We start from the raw sequence: 15,205 nt of genomic DNA on the forward strand, positions 1-15,205 counted from the left end.
ATATGATAAATAGAATAAATAAAACACAATGACCTCTGGCTGTCACAGTCCTTAATGTGTACAGCTTGTCGCTGTACATAAATCATTCCATAAAGAATAGAGTATTAGGGGTAAATTTACTAAGATGGGAGTTCTATTTAAGAAGTGATGTTGCCCATAGCAACCAATCAGATTCTACTTCTCATTTATCTAGCACCTTCTAGAAGATAAACCTGGAATCTGATTGGTTGCTATGTGCAACATCTTTTCTTAATAGAACTCCCATCTTAGTAAATTTACCCCTTAATGTTGAAATTACTAATTAAATTGATGAGACAATGGTTTATGGATCACAGTCACTATAAGATCTCCATTGGCTTATTGCTAATTAAATACCTTAACCAACCTTAATTACCTAAGCACTTAACTTATCTAATAAAGAAAGAGACGGACACCATAACAGCTTGGATAAAAGGTCACAGCTTTTATTTCTGAATGAATGAATTAATTAATTAATTAATTCACCTAACCATGGTGGCCAGGAGATGCTGCAAACTCAGTTCTAGCTTTCAAGCTGACTTAAACGGGGAACGACTAAAACGTTCCCCCTAAAGACGCACTTACGCCGTGAAGGTCTCGCCTCCCTCCTGGGCCAGTCTACTCCGAGCGCTTCTGTACAAAAGCGCTCGGGTCCCCTCGTACGAGAAGGACAGACTCGTCATGTTACATCGAGGTCCAGCGCCCTCACAACGCTCTCTTGCCTCACAATAAAGCCACTGAGATGCAGCGTTCTCCCGCCAAAGCCAGCCTCAATTTGAGACTGGCCCGCCACCAAAGGAAAAGACCACTAATCCAAAAAGGCAAGCAACTCCTTAATAAACAAACCTAAACCCGAATTATTAAAATGAACCCCGTCTGGGCGAAAAAATCTAGGTAAATCTGAACCCCAAAAGCTATGCCTGACTACCAAGCCACCAAATGACAGGACATGTTTATTCAAAGCTCTGTTGACCTTATGACTAGCCCTATCCAAAGCCTTGTGGTCATGTTCACCACACCAAACCAGCCGCGGCACTATTTCAGACCATATAATGCGCACATTCGGCCACAACAAGCGAACTGCATCAACCAATTCTCTCAGCTGAAAAGACAACTCCAAACCTTTCAATTTACACAGATCATTCCCACCAACATGCAGGACCAACCAATCAGGTACACCCCATTTCGCTGCAGACTCCACCAACAAATCTCGCACAGATGCACAAAGCAAGCCACGCACACCTATCCAGCGAACATGCCTGCCACCCAACAATTCACTGGCCCGTCTAGCCAAACCATGCTGTTCAGCCCAATAAATATAGGAATGGCCGACCTGCTCTTCTCCAAAGTCTTCCCCTGTAAGGAAAGAACACCCTAACCGTGAGCCACCGCACCAAAACCAAACTGCACACAACAAAATTAACACACAGCAACTAAACTAGCAAGGATGCAATGGGGGAAACAGGTAACACGAGTGAAGGAGAAAAATTAAAAAACCTTCCCCGTGAACCAAGTTGAGCCAGATGATGGCTCCCGGGAGGAAAAACTAAAAAATTCCTTCACACCCCCACTTATCGAATGCTAACCATTCGTTAACTGGACGGTAAACAACTTTTTTGGGTTGTCCCAGGAGCGTACCTACAGCTTATCGCAGCGAACATACGTCTTATATGCAGAGGACCTCCACCGATCTTTTGAATATCACTGCCGGACGCTCCTGCTACTGCTGCACTACTGGCGGCACCGATCCTGAAGGAATGAGTCCCATAACTAGTGCCATCTAAGCCTAACGCCACTAAGCTACGCCGAAGAACAGCAGCGAATTGAAATTTAAAAAGAGGGGACAGATTTGAGTGCACCAGCCATTGGGCACCACCTGCTGGACGACCAGCCATATATAAAGCGGCAAGTCGCACCGGGCAAACCGAAGCGTCATCCTGTTTATGCAAGGTAACCCACCTGCCCCGGCCTAACTGATCCGTCTTGGAAAACCGCAGTTTACACAAAACGATGACTCCTGGAACACGATATCTCCCACCATGAACCCTGAGGACACCGAGGACTTGCTGGAAGCTACAATCTCACTGACCCTAAAAGCCCCAAAAAACGCAACTGCAAAAGCTAAACATAATAACGAAGCCTCAAAAGAATCCGAAGCCACACTATCCATCACACCCAGCAAGCAAACAAGGAGATGGAGATCGATAGGCCTGCGGGAGTCAGCCCTGGTGGGAAACTCCTTGGCCCAACCTTTAAGGGCTTTAGAAAGGATGAATGATTTGGTGGGATCTGGTAAACCTTTTAATTTACTGAAGAAGGAAATTCCCGCCAGAGCCGAAGTCAAGGAAGCCTTGGAACGACCTTGCTGGTAATGTCCCCACACAAACCTAGACATCAACTCCGAGGAAGACTTACCTGGCTGAGGGCTTTGTGAACAGAAAGCCAGCCAATCCTGCCACGACGCAGCATAAGCCCTCCGAGTTGCTGGAGCCAGCGACCTCTGCGCCAGGCCCTCTATTCCTGCCTGATAATCTGCCATACAAAAGGAGGGCAAGGTAACCCAACTGCAGAAGCTGCCGGCGCCAGCAAACGGAAACGGGAGAATTGAGATCGGGACAATGCATCAGCAATCGCATTATGCACCCCCGGGACGTGGCGCGCACGGAACCTAATGTTGGACTCTAAGCAACGCAAAACCAAATGCCTAAGGAGACGCAAAGCCGGGGGAGAGGAGGAACGCTGATTGTTGATGGTCTGAACTACGCCTAGATTGTCGCACCAGAAAACTACATATTGACTGGCCAAACGCTCCTTCCATAGCTCGACTGCCACTACAATGGGGAAAAGTTCCAACAAAAGCAAATTACTAGTAAGACCTTCTAAACGCCAATCAGGAGGCCAGGACGCTGCGCACCACTCCCCGTTGAAAAAGGCCCCAAAACCGGAGGACCCAGCCGCATCGGTGAAAAGCTGCAAAGTGGCATTCGACACTGGAGCAGCAGGCCAACTGCGTTCACCATTAAAACGAACCAGAAAACTGGACCAGGTTCGAAGATCCTCCATAATCTCAGAAGACAAACGAACGTAGTGATGCGGTTGGCTCACCCCGGCCACGGACCTCTCCAACTTCCTGCAAAAAACCCTACCCATGGGAATTATGTGACAGGCAAAATTAAATGACCCCAGCAAAGATTGAAACGCGCAATTTTACGCTATCTGTTCCTAAACAAAACGCAATCTGATCGAGCAATTTTTTAACCTTATCGTGCGGCAAACGACAACAACCAGCCATCGTGTTAATCTCAATACCCAGGTAAGAAAGACAAGATGAGGGGCCCTCTGTCTTGTCATGCGCGACAGGAACCCCCAAAACTCTAAACAAAGCTGTGGCGGAAAATAGGAGATCCGTACAAACCTCGCTCCCCCTGTATCTACAAAGAGAAAATCGTCAAGGTAATGCGCAACACACGATATGACCAGTGCCCGCCACTATGCACCAATGTAAAAACGAACTGAACTTCTCAAAATAGGCACAGGAGACCGCACAGCCCATGGGCAGACATTTATCTACAAAGAAATTACCCCCAAGTCTAAAACCCATATATTGCATTGCGTCTGGATGTAACGGTAACAAGCGAAATGCGGACTCAACATCTAACTTCGCCAGCAAAGCGCCCACACCAAAACTACGGACTAAACCCAAGGCATCGTCAAAGGACTGATAAACCACACTGCAAGCCGAATCGGGTATAGCATCATTAACCGAATTACCATGGGGGTAGGATAAATGTTGAATAAGTCGAAACTTCCCGGGCGCCTTCTTAGGGACCACCCCCAAAGGCGAGATGCAAAGATTCGGCAAGGGAGGAGAAGGGAAAGGACCCTCCATCCTACCCAGCAAAACCTCAGAATCCACCTTAGATCGCAACACCTGAGGGAATTCCCAGGCGGAACGTAAATTGCGGGGCGCATTAATGTGCAGAGGGCCGGAAATAGGTAAACCGAAGCCAAATTTAAAACCGTCCAACAGAAAGGCAGCAGCCTCTCTATCACGATAACGAGCTAACCACTTAATAAGCTCAGGCAAACAAATGGGTGACCTAGCTTTAACTAGCCGTCTTGGAGCTATCGGCCCTATCAGGCCCTGCGGCTCCGGAGCCACGACGGCAATCCTTGGCTGGATGCTCCCCGTTGCAAATGCAACAGGAGTGACAAAAATGACAAGAGGCGCCACGAGAACACCTCCAGTCATTGAAAGCGAAACACTTCCCTCTCGTCACCCCCGACGCACCAGTCCTAATAGAGGCAACCTTGCGGGGGGCGCTGCATCCGAAGGAGGCCGCCGCTGCTGCGAAACTTCAAGCCAAACCTCGACATCTTTAACACCAAAAGGGACTATGCGACTACCCTGTTTACGCCTGAACTAGCAATCATAATCCTTCCACGATGTACCCCGTGACCGAGCGAACATATCATGCACCAAGTAAATATACCTGATAACATTCTGATGTTCCTCCGGTCGCGATTCTAAATAACACGCTGCAAAAATAAGCATGCCTTTTAGCCAGGAATTGTAACTGCAGTAACTATCTTCCCCAATCCCTCCTGGCTTCTTAGCCTGAGTTAGGCCCTTCTTCATCTCGTCCGTGAGGGTGAAGAAATCAACAAACTTACCCCTACGGATTCGCTCTCTAACGCTTTTGCGCAACCCTCGGAGAACCGCAGTATTCGCGCAATGTACAGAATCCGCTCCAGGCGGTGGTTAAACATGGACGGAGGCCTCACCTGTCTTATTCTTGCCCCGAGTCTTCTTAGCCAAACGCCGTGCCACTAATCTAGCAATGTTGCGCGGGCGCCCCGGGGAACCAGACGAATGAGAGGATGATGCAGAAAAAGAAGAAGATGAGGATGTGTCATACTCACCAGCACCTGGATGTGGAACCGGATTTCCGGACACTTCACGCGGAGGGTCCACCGGAGCCGCCTCCGTGTCCACCTCTACGCGCGCAAGAACAGGAACCGCGACAGCCCTCACGAGATCCGGAATGATCGAAGGCGCCGACAGATCTGAAACTGGGACAGCAGCATGAGGTAAATGGTGAAACATTGAGCGGGGGGGGGTAGAAGGGTGGACAACGGAAGAGGTGGGGTGCTGGGAGGAAACGGGGGGGGATGGGGGGTAGGCAAAGGGGGTGCAGCGATAGAGGAAGAAGGTATAGAAGGAGCGGAAAAAGGGGGGGCAGTACCATCAAAGGTGGAAATGGGGGGCATGGGCATCAGAGGTAGGTGAGAAAAGTTGGTGGAGACAGGGTGTTGCATGACTGGAGCAGGGGGAGGGAAGGAGTGCCAGGGAGAAGGGGCTGGAAAAGGGGGGGGTTACCAATAAGGATAGCCAGGGGGGAAAGAAGGGGAAACATACGGGGGATAAACGGAAAAATGGGGGGCAGAGGAAACAGAGGAGATGACGGGCGGAGCAGGGCCAGCGCTCCAAGAAGGATGAGCCCAGGTAGAAAAGGAAGCAGAGGAGGGAAGAAGGGAGCCTGATAACCAGGGAATTGGCTGTGAAAGAGGGGTACTGAAAACAGGGGGGGGGCAATAATATTAGGCAGGGCACGCAGCCTGCTGCCCTGTGTGGAAGCAAAGCTGGCAGGAGCTTGAAAATAGGGGCTGGATCCCACCACTGAAGTGGGACCCAAAATGGCCGCTGGAGCTAAAATGTCCGCCGGACTCGCCGCACAAACGGGGCCGGGGGGCCATGGTGATGTTGGGATAGGGGAAATCCCCCACCCGCTGTAACCAGCGGGGGAAGCGGGCACCAAAGGGGCGGGGCTTGCTGGAGCCGCATTCGCGGCATGATGAGGAAAGAAGGGCTTAGCGGGGGAAGCAGGCGCTGGAGGAGTGGGGGCAGCAGAAGCCGCAACCGCGGCCTGATGGGGTAGAGGTAACCCATCGGGGGAAGCCAGCGCTGAAAGGGCGGAACATGCGGGAGCTGGAGCCGCGACCAGTGGGAGAAGGGAGCTGATGGCAGGGGAAGTGGGCACGCTCCTGCTCGCTACATTGAGAGAGACAGGGGAACCAGGAGGGCAGGTAAGGATGCGCTGGGAGGGAGAAACGGGGGGGCCAGATGGGGGGGAGAGTGGGCGCGCAGGAGAGCTGGCAGGGGCAGCCCTGAGTGGGTGGGAGACTCAGATAGCCGGCTGGGAAGGGGGGCAGACCTCTTGGGACGGGACATGGTAAATAGGGGAGATACAGGGAGATGATGCAATGAAATGAATCCTAGTGACAAAGGTGTAGAACCAAGAAACCCAGGTTGTGACACTTAGCTGTACTCCAGAAATCACCAAAGAGGCAGATCAAATGCCAATCACCTCTTTTATACTGATAATCACAGGCACACCCACAATTCCAGGCATTGGCCAGCTAACAAACCACCTGACCCCTAACCATTTAATCTGCCTAGTAACAAGGCTGTCAAGACAGCCAATCAGCAAAAACCCCAGGATTCTTATTTCACTCATGTTTAGGCAACCTTCGTTTTCTAATCTGGAATGCGTAGTCTGTAGCATGTGCTGCTATAGGATGTTTCCTTATGATAAAGGCTGCTTCCTTGATGTAATAAGGTAAATCCTATTGTGGTATCTGTTTGTTAAAATAAAAGTACCTCCCAAGTGTCCGGTGCCAGTGGTGGCTTCAGTAGCGGGGTGATGATCCTCTGTGTGATGTCTACACCATTGTTTTTGTTTTAAAACTTTGAAGTAAAATCTAGACAATTTAATATTTTTCATTATTTATTGAAATTGAAATCAGTATATATACATATCATTCAAATCCCATTATTGCGCCATCAGAATACATTCTTCAGATTTCAATATTATCTACGCAGTGTGAGTGGGAAGCACACACGTACCCTGGGCTGCTTATAGGGTTCAACAAAGGAATTTACACCAGTCCCCTTAGTGTTACTTTATGCTTAGGAGCGCATTTGACTAACCTTCCTGACTGGGATTCCATAATGCGTCGGTAATCGCAGTGCGATCGTCGTGCATGTGCAGTGCGGTGCATATGCATGCACAGTACGCAACAATCTGCATACACGGTTGCAACTGCGATCCATGCTGAATCAGGCCCTTGTTTAAACTTCTTATGTTGTTGTAGTGTTAGTCAGGAATGACTCATGTTTAGGTAGTGCCAGACAGCCAAGGTATTTATTTTGATGTTTTATTTTATTTTTCAGCTTAATAAAACTGGCTGAAGCCAGCTGCACCATAAGCACTATACTCGTCCGTCTACCCCAGCACTGTAATATTACATACATACAGGGAGGGTCACACATGCATACACACACACGCAGAGTCAGACATAACTACATAAACACATACAGGCAGCGTCACATACATACATACATACAAGCAGGGTCAAACACAGACACATACGGGCAGTGTCACACAAAGACACATACATACAAACATACATACATACATATGGGCAGGGTCACACATGTACACACATACATACATACATACGGGCAGGGTCACACATGTACACACATACGGTACATAAATGTAGGCAGGGTCACACATACATACATATATACTGTGACACAGTCAGGATAGGGGTCCCTCTCCTGGGGTAGATGGACTCCCTCTTTCCACACACAGCAGCTGTAGAAACAGGATACAAGTCTGGAGTTCTCGTACAAACTGGTCGGCGCCAGTCTTTATTGTGCCAAATGAATATAAACATACACAAAACATAAACATAAGTCCTAGCCCGGCTGGGCATTAGCTACACAGCAAATTCCCTCTCTATAATAATCGTAGGGCCTATTGCCCACACCATCAACAAAACACGTGCACAGTACTTACAAGGGTTATCACCAAGTGTCTCTGAACAGGCTAGTCTGCCTGCTTTCCCAGGTGTGAGACACTCAGCCACAAACAAACCATGCTATATTAGCCATTTCCAGCTGCAAGCCCTAATGAGCCTGTTACTAGGCAGAAAGGCCAAAGAACCTGGAGTGGCATGTGGATGGAGCCCTCCCTCTCCTCACATCCACACCCCCAGGACCCAAACCGGATTTTCCAAAAGCCGATACTCTGGTCTGCTTACAAAACAGACTTCTCCTGGGGGTTTTTAGAACACATAGGCCAAATATCTAGGACAAATGTACCTGCCAATGACCACTTTACCAGTGCTTCTATTAGAATACATACATACATACATACATACATGCAGAGTCACACATACATACACTATGTAGACAAAAGTAATTGGACACTGACAGCAACTAGACCAAAAGGATTTTATTGACGTCAGCACTTTGTAGGTCCACCACGTGCAGTGATTACTGCATATACCCTTCTTGGCAAATTGTCCACATGTTACTGGACAACAGCAGGCGGTATGTTTTGCCATTATGCCTTAAGTACAGTGACCAACTGTGACACTGAAGAAGGTTGAGTCGGCCTAGAACACACCAGTCACTCCAAATCGTCCCAGAGGTTCTCAATGGGGTTAAGATCTGGACTCTGAGCTGGCCAGTCCATCCAGGTTACTGAATTTTCTGTATACCAGTCCAGCGTCACCCTGGAAACATGGCAGGTGGCATTGTCGTCCTAATAAAAACATTTGTTGTATCCGTAGAACTGCAAGTGCATAGACCTCCCTACATAGTGTTCTTGTCGAAACAGCTACATTAGTAGCCATTTGGAACTCGTGTGCTATGGTATGCATTTCGCTTGCGCAGGGGTGTCCAATCACTTTTGTCTACATAGCGTACATATGTACATACAGTACAGGCAAGCAAGCTGGATCACACATATACACATGCGTACATACAGACAGGGAGGGTCACACATAGTCACATACATACATACAGTACATACATACATGTATACAGGCAAGGACGGTCACACATACACATACATACATGCAGGGAGGGAGGGTGACACATAGACATACATACATACATACATACAGGCAGGAAGGGACACACATATTCACATACATACAGGGAAGGACAGACACAACCAGACAGACAGACTGAGCTACCTCTCACATTGATGTGGAGCCAGCAGCTCCATCATCCTTACTGCCTCCTTGTAGTCCCACCCTCTGCTGGGGTCAGAGGAGCATGTGCTGGGCTCCACCAATCAGGGCTCAGTACACGCTCCTCTAAGCCCAGAGTCACAACCATAGTAATGAAGGTCTGGAGCTGCTGCTCCACATCGAGTCGGTTCTTCCCTAGTTTTAGGAGAACTGCAGGGCCCCAGAAACATGGCTACAGTATCATAAAAATAAAAATATTTGAAAACATTGGCCCGTGGTAGGTTGGCACCCTCTATGTGTGGTGCAGCACCCCAGTCTTCCACGGGACACAGTTTGGGAAACACTGCATTAGGGTTTAGAGGGTATGGGGATGATATAGAGATGGACACAGCTGCAGTAGCCACTGCGTCTTTATGTTATTGACGTAGCCGATAGGTGTCATCTTTATTGAGATGACCGCTGGCTGCAGTGCGAATCTGCCATTATGCAAACAAAGACACACTATCGGTGGACCATCGGCTGCACCATTTGACATTGCTTTTGTCAATGGCAGAAGCAACATGTCCGAGGGACCATTGCTGACGGTGCCAGTGTTTAGACGCAGTCACTGTCATTGACATACCCGTGGCACGCCCCATCTGTCCCTCCCTCCCAGTTACCGCCCAAAAATGCCAGTTGAAACTGCATGGAACTCCATGCAATTTCGATCTGCGACCCCGGCAGTAACTAAAGGGACGCATGTGCAGTGCACCACATGGGAATTTGAGTGGGAATAAAGAGACATAGTTTTGGGAGAAATGCTGGTTGCTGTGATTGACATCGGTCAGAATTAGGGAGTGCCGTCTCTTCCCAGATATACTGTGTAAGTAAGATCTGTCCTAGGGATTGTGGAGATTAACCTGGCGATTGTTTGTGTTACCATTTAGGGCCTGATTCAGAGGAGGACGCAAACAAATTTTTTGTTGCTGTCGTGTCTGCGTCTTTATGCTAATTCCGAGTCCGATTTTCAAACAAATGAGACACCCACTTGCAAAGTCTTAACACAGTACATTTCCATTACTATGCCTATTTAGACGCACCATCTGCACACCATCGGGCGCACTATAGAAACATGCACCAGTCCTATGACAGGTGCAATTTCTCTGTCTGAGTATGGCGTCCTATGTGAGCGTCTTTAAATGCAGCAGTTTTCAACGACACTCCAGCATCGACGTCACCACCCCGTTACCTCCCAGGAATGTCCATTAACATTGTAAGACTGATTCTGTTCTGTATCTCTGAGCGTAGACAATTGAGACACATGCGCTGTACACAACACATCGGTCATCTAGGCACATATCAGCACTGCGGCCATTTCTGAATCAGGGCTTTAGTGTGATATTGGTGCAGTGTATTGTGTATAATAAAGATACCATTGCATCTTCCCTGGTGCCTTATCTGTGTGATCCTCAACCTATACACAAATGCTTCACAGTAGTGAAGATATTACATACAGACACAACATGATCTCCTTATATAGAGAGAAAAACACTCACATCCTATGGAAAGTAAACAGAAATTAAGCTGTAAAACAGATACAGTCACTGTAACTAGAAAACAATAACACTCACACACTTGGGAATAGGCATCATACATCCAAAAAGTCACTCAAAAACATGATTGTGATGATTCTAAATAATCGTATGCGTTGTCTATGCAAACAATAAAAGACATAGAGAAGCCAATAAAGAATTACTGTAAATGCAAAGATTTTACATCAAACTGAAAAAAGAAATACAAATCTATTATATACAAATAGCAGCATATGTCAAATTATATTGATAGATTGAAATGTATGCATAGAAGGAGCTAATAGCAGACTACCAAGTTCCCACAGGGAATAAATGAGATGAAATCCAGAACCATAAGTCCCAATGGAGTGTAGCTGTATTGTTACAGATGACAAGGTAATGAAGATAGTCCTGATATTTTATCTGTACTTGCAGCATCCAAGTGTGTCAGTCCTACGGGTAAGCACAGAAGTATGGCCCTCATTCAGAGCCGTACGCTCTGAGCAGAGCGCACGCTCTGAATGAGGGCCGGGCTCCATGAAAATGGAGCGTCCTCCTGGACGCTCGTATAGCTGTGGGTCACCACCCACAGGCTATACGAGCGTGCATTGTGATGGCCGCGATGGTCGTGACCATCGCGACCATCGAAATTGCGAGCCGGAGCCTGCGGTTGAGGTTTTCAACCGCAAGCTCCGGAGTGATTTTGGCTCTATCAGAGCCAAAATCACTCCCACTGACATCACTAGTGATATCAGTGGGCCGGCTTCTGACGGGAGGCGTTCCCGTGGGAACGCCCCCGTCAGGGAGGCACGCCCCCGGCACGCCCACCAAAGGGGGCGTGCTGTCAATCAACATTGACAACACGCCCCCTTTGATCGGACACAACGAGCGAAGGACTTTCCTTCGCTCGTCGCGTCTGGCTCATGCGCACGACGGAGCTCCCTCCGTCGTGCGCATGCTCAGTCCATAACATCGACCCACTTGCGAGCGGACAGCCGCTCGCGAGTGGGTCTGAATCAGGCCCTATGTGTCCAAAGAAAAGCACAACTCCACCAAGCGCACCTCTGGGTCTGATAGATAGCAGAAAGTGTGGTGTAGCTCATCATAATAAACGGCATACATGTAGTGACCACACTGCAGTCACACTGACTTCGGTGACTTTGGTGCCATGGGTGTGGTCCAGACCTCTTAAAGTAAACTCCAAATAATAGTGAACTGATTCAAAGTGAACAAATGTCAAATTGTCCTCCTTCCATTTGGGATCCACGGTCATCATGTCTCGTCTTAAGACACAAGATTTTTCAAGATGTCTTTGCACTGCCTATATATATATATATATATCTATATATATATATATATATATATATATATTAAACAAATATAGTAAATTCAGTGCGCAAATCAATCAATCAATCAATCAATGCATAAACACATTAATACTGTGAAAAGTTTTTTAGAGTCCAATAAATAAATGGACTTTTGGAAACAAAGTAAATCTGTGTCACAGACGCCAGATATAGCACAGGCCACAGGTACCACACAGGCCGGCGTCTTCCCCACATTAAAACCCGGATCCAAGCGGGTATTGGTTTATCTGGAATTGAGAGCAAGAAAGAGGGGCGCCACATAGTGCATGAAACTGTAAAACAGACTTTATTGCAGACAGTGGACATAAAACTCGTTCAATGAATATGCGTACCACAATCAGCGGTCAGATACCACCGCAAGTAATAAAAATGAAGAAGCCTGAATATCACCCGAACGTCTCCGGGGACTCCGTCGGCTATTCGACCAGTAATGGACAGCAACGCCAAACCAATATATGTGTGTAATAGATATACCACTCTTGGGTGTGTTGTCGCGTTCTGATACAAGCACCACCCAAGGTTTATGTATGTCAGAGTGCGACTGCACACCCAAGAATGGTGCCTCTGTTGTGACGGAATATTCTAAACGGAGATTATGTAGGGTTAAACAGATACAGAATAGGAGGAATAGGAGGAAAATTTAGCTCAGAATAGACTGTTTAATTTGAATTATTTTTAATGAATAAACACTTAACTGGATAAGAGTGTAAGTGAATAAAACAGATGAACATTAATAAAAAGGCTGTTTAAACAATTGAACATTAATGAATATTGTCACTTTAAGAGTGGTTCATTTTTAAATTGTTTGAAGAGATCATCATTGTACCAGTCATCTCTAGTGCGGATTGATGTCAGGTCGCAATGGAAAGTAGTACAGCCGTGTAGTCACGCTAGTAGGTGTTTGGTCGTTGGGAAAATTTACATGACTGACTGAATGAAAATCTGGTAAGGTATGGGAGTAACTGATGATCAGCAATTTGCTCCTAAATGCCAAAAAACAGATGAAAATGGTCATCAGACAAGTTTGTTAAATGTTTGATCTAAACAAGTTGTTCAAACAACAGTTTTTTTCAATTTTCTGGCATTTGGGAGCAAATTGCTGATTGTCATTTGTTTTCATACCTTACCAGATTTTCATTCCAACCAATCAACTAGTTGGATGGTTGGACAGAAAATCTTTATGTGTGTATGCAGCATAAGAATTGTACTGAGGAATGTAATAATATACAAACTCATACATTTTTTAAAAAAGTGGACTGCAACAGTTATTTGGATTATAGATGTTGCCATCTGAATAGGTGGAAGAAAAATCTACCTTTTTCCCAGTTATACCCCTTTTACACCAGAGCAAAAACCTGGGTTTTTGCTGGGTCTACCAGGGTCGCAGCTCAGTGTAAAAGGGTCCCTCAAAAATAACCTGGGTCAAGTGACCCTGCAATCCAACCCAGGTAGCTACCAGGGTTGGACCCAGGATGGACCCAGGTAATGGTGCAGTGTAAACGGTGCAACCCAGGTTATCTGATCTGGATCATGCCTAAAATGAGCGGATTGGTGGTTGTGGAGCATTCACCTCCCACTTTTTATGACCTCACAGGTTTAGCAGGGCAGACCTGAGTTCAGTGTGAACAGGGCTGACCTGGGAGTAACCCAGATCAAAGGTGCAGTGTAAATGGGTCTGACCAGGGTTGGATCCATGTCCAAAAACCCAGGTCGGACCCGGGTTTTTGGTGGAAAAGAGGTATTAGTGAGATTAAGACGTAATTGTAGTTCTCAGGATAAATTCAATGAACAGGCTGAAATATATAGGCAGAGGTTCTTAGAAAAAGGTTATCCTATTGAATTAATTAATGCAGCAGTGAAAAAAGCTGGTGCTTTAAATAGGAAGAGTCTTATTAACTATAAAACAGATGTCCTGAAAAAAGAAGGATCATCTATTGAGAATAATAAGTGTGCATTTATTACTCAATTCAATTCTTCCAGTCAGGAGATTATTAATATGCTTAATAAATATTGTTCAAATGGATCCAGTTATTCAAATGGATCCAGTTTTATCATCAATTACGCTTGATAAGCCTGAAATTGTGTTTAGAAGAGCCCGTACTTTAAAAACAGCCCTTTCACCCAGCCTATAACCATTGTTAGATGAAGGAAAATTAGAGAAATCCTGTCAGTTTATGAGACTGGCAGGCTTCTATACATGTGGCAGGTGTAAAGTCTGCCCTCTTGGTTTGAACAAGGCAAAACATTTTACCAGCAGTACAGGGAAAGAATTCAAGGTCAAACATATTATAAATTGTTTGACCACTTATGTTATATATTTATTGGTTTGTGGCTGCGGTAAAATGTATGTAGGAAAAACAAAAGGGTGCTGAAAATCAGAATTTTAGAACACCTGCGGAATATAAAAAATGGAGTGGATAATCATAGTGTCCCCAGACATTTTAAAAAGTGTCTTGGTAGTAGCCCCACTACTTTGAGATTTATGGGATTAGAACATGTGTTGATTGATATAAAAGGAGGCAATAGAGATAATTTATTGGCAAAGAGAGAATCCTTTTGGATTATAACTTTGAATACTTTGCAACCTAATGGGTTAAATGAGGGATATGATATCACACCTTTTTTAAAAGATTAATTGGCCTGCTGTTGTAGATCTATTGCTTATCTTTTGATGTTTATCTCTTGTTTTTTATTCCATATTCCTTTATATCCCAGTATTCCTTATTTTAATTTTTAACTCATGAATTTTAACTCATGCATTTTGCACATATTTATTGTACTATTATGTTTGTATTTTTAAGGAAAAGTATTTCATTATGTTTACAATTTATTTTTTGTATTTTTTGCATTTATTTAAATGCTGACTTTTTAATTTATTATGTTTAATTATAAATGTTATGCAATGTGCAATGTATGCATTAGGATTTAAAGTACCCACATTGTAACATCTGTTACTATTTCCCTATAGTGTTATTCACGCCAAACCAGCCTCCTGACGAAGTCGTTGACGAAATGCGTTGGGGCGTGGTTTGGCATTGCTGTCCATTACTGGTCGAATAGCCGACGGAGTCCCCGGAGACGTTCGGGTGATATTCAGGCTTCTTAATTTTTATTACTTGCAGTGGTATCCGACCGCTGATTGTGGTACGCATATTCATTAAACGAGTTTTATGTCCGCTGTCTGCAATAAAATCTGTTTTACAGTTTCATGCACTATGTGGC

General features: G+C 45.8%; 1 pseudogene; it reads right to left on the bottom strand.

Moving 5' to 3' along the window:
* Window positions 1-1,610: 1,610 nt before the first annotated feature.
* On the bottom strand, window positions 1,611-2,557 carry LOC148521859 (uncharacterized; annotated as a pseudogene).
* Window positions 2,558-15,205: the final 12,648 nt, after the last annotated feature.

This window comes from Taudactylus pleione, unplaced genomic scaffold (assembly GCF_031769625.1).
Source record: "Taudactylus pleione unplaced genomic scaffold, aTauple2 ptg000154l, whole genome shotgun sequence".
In the NCBI taxonomy this organism is placed as follows: Eukaryota; Metazoa; Chordata; class Amphibia; order Anura; family Myobatrachidae; genus Taudactylus; species Taudactylus pleione.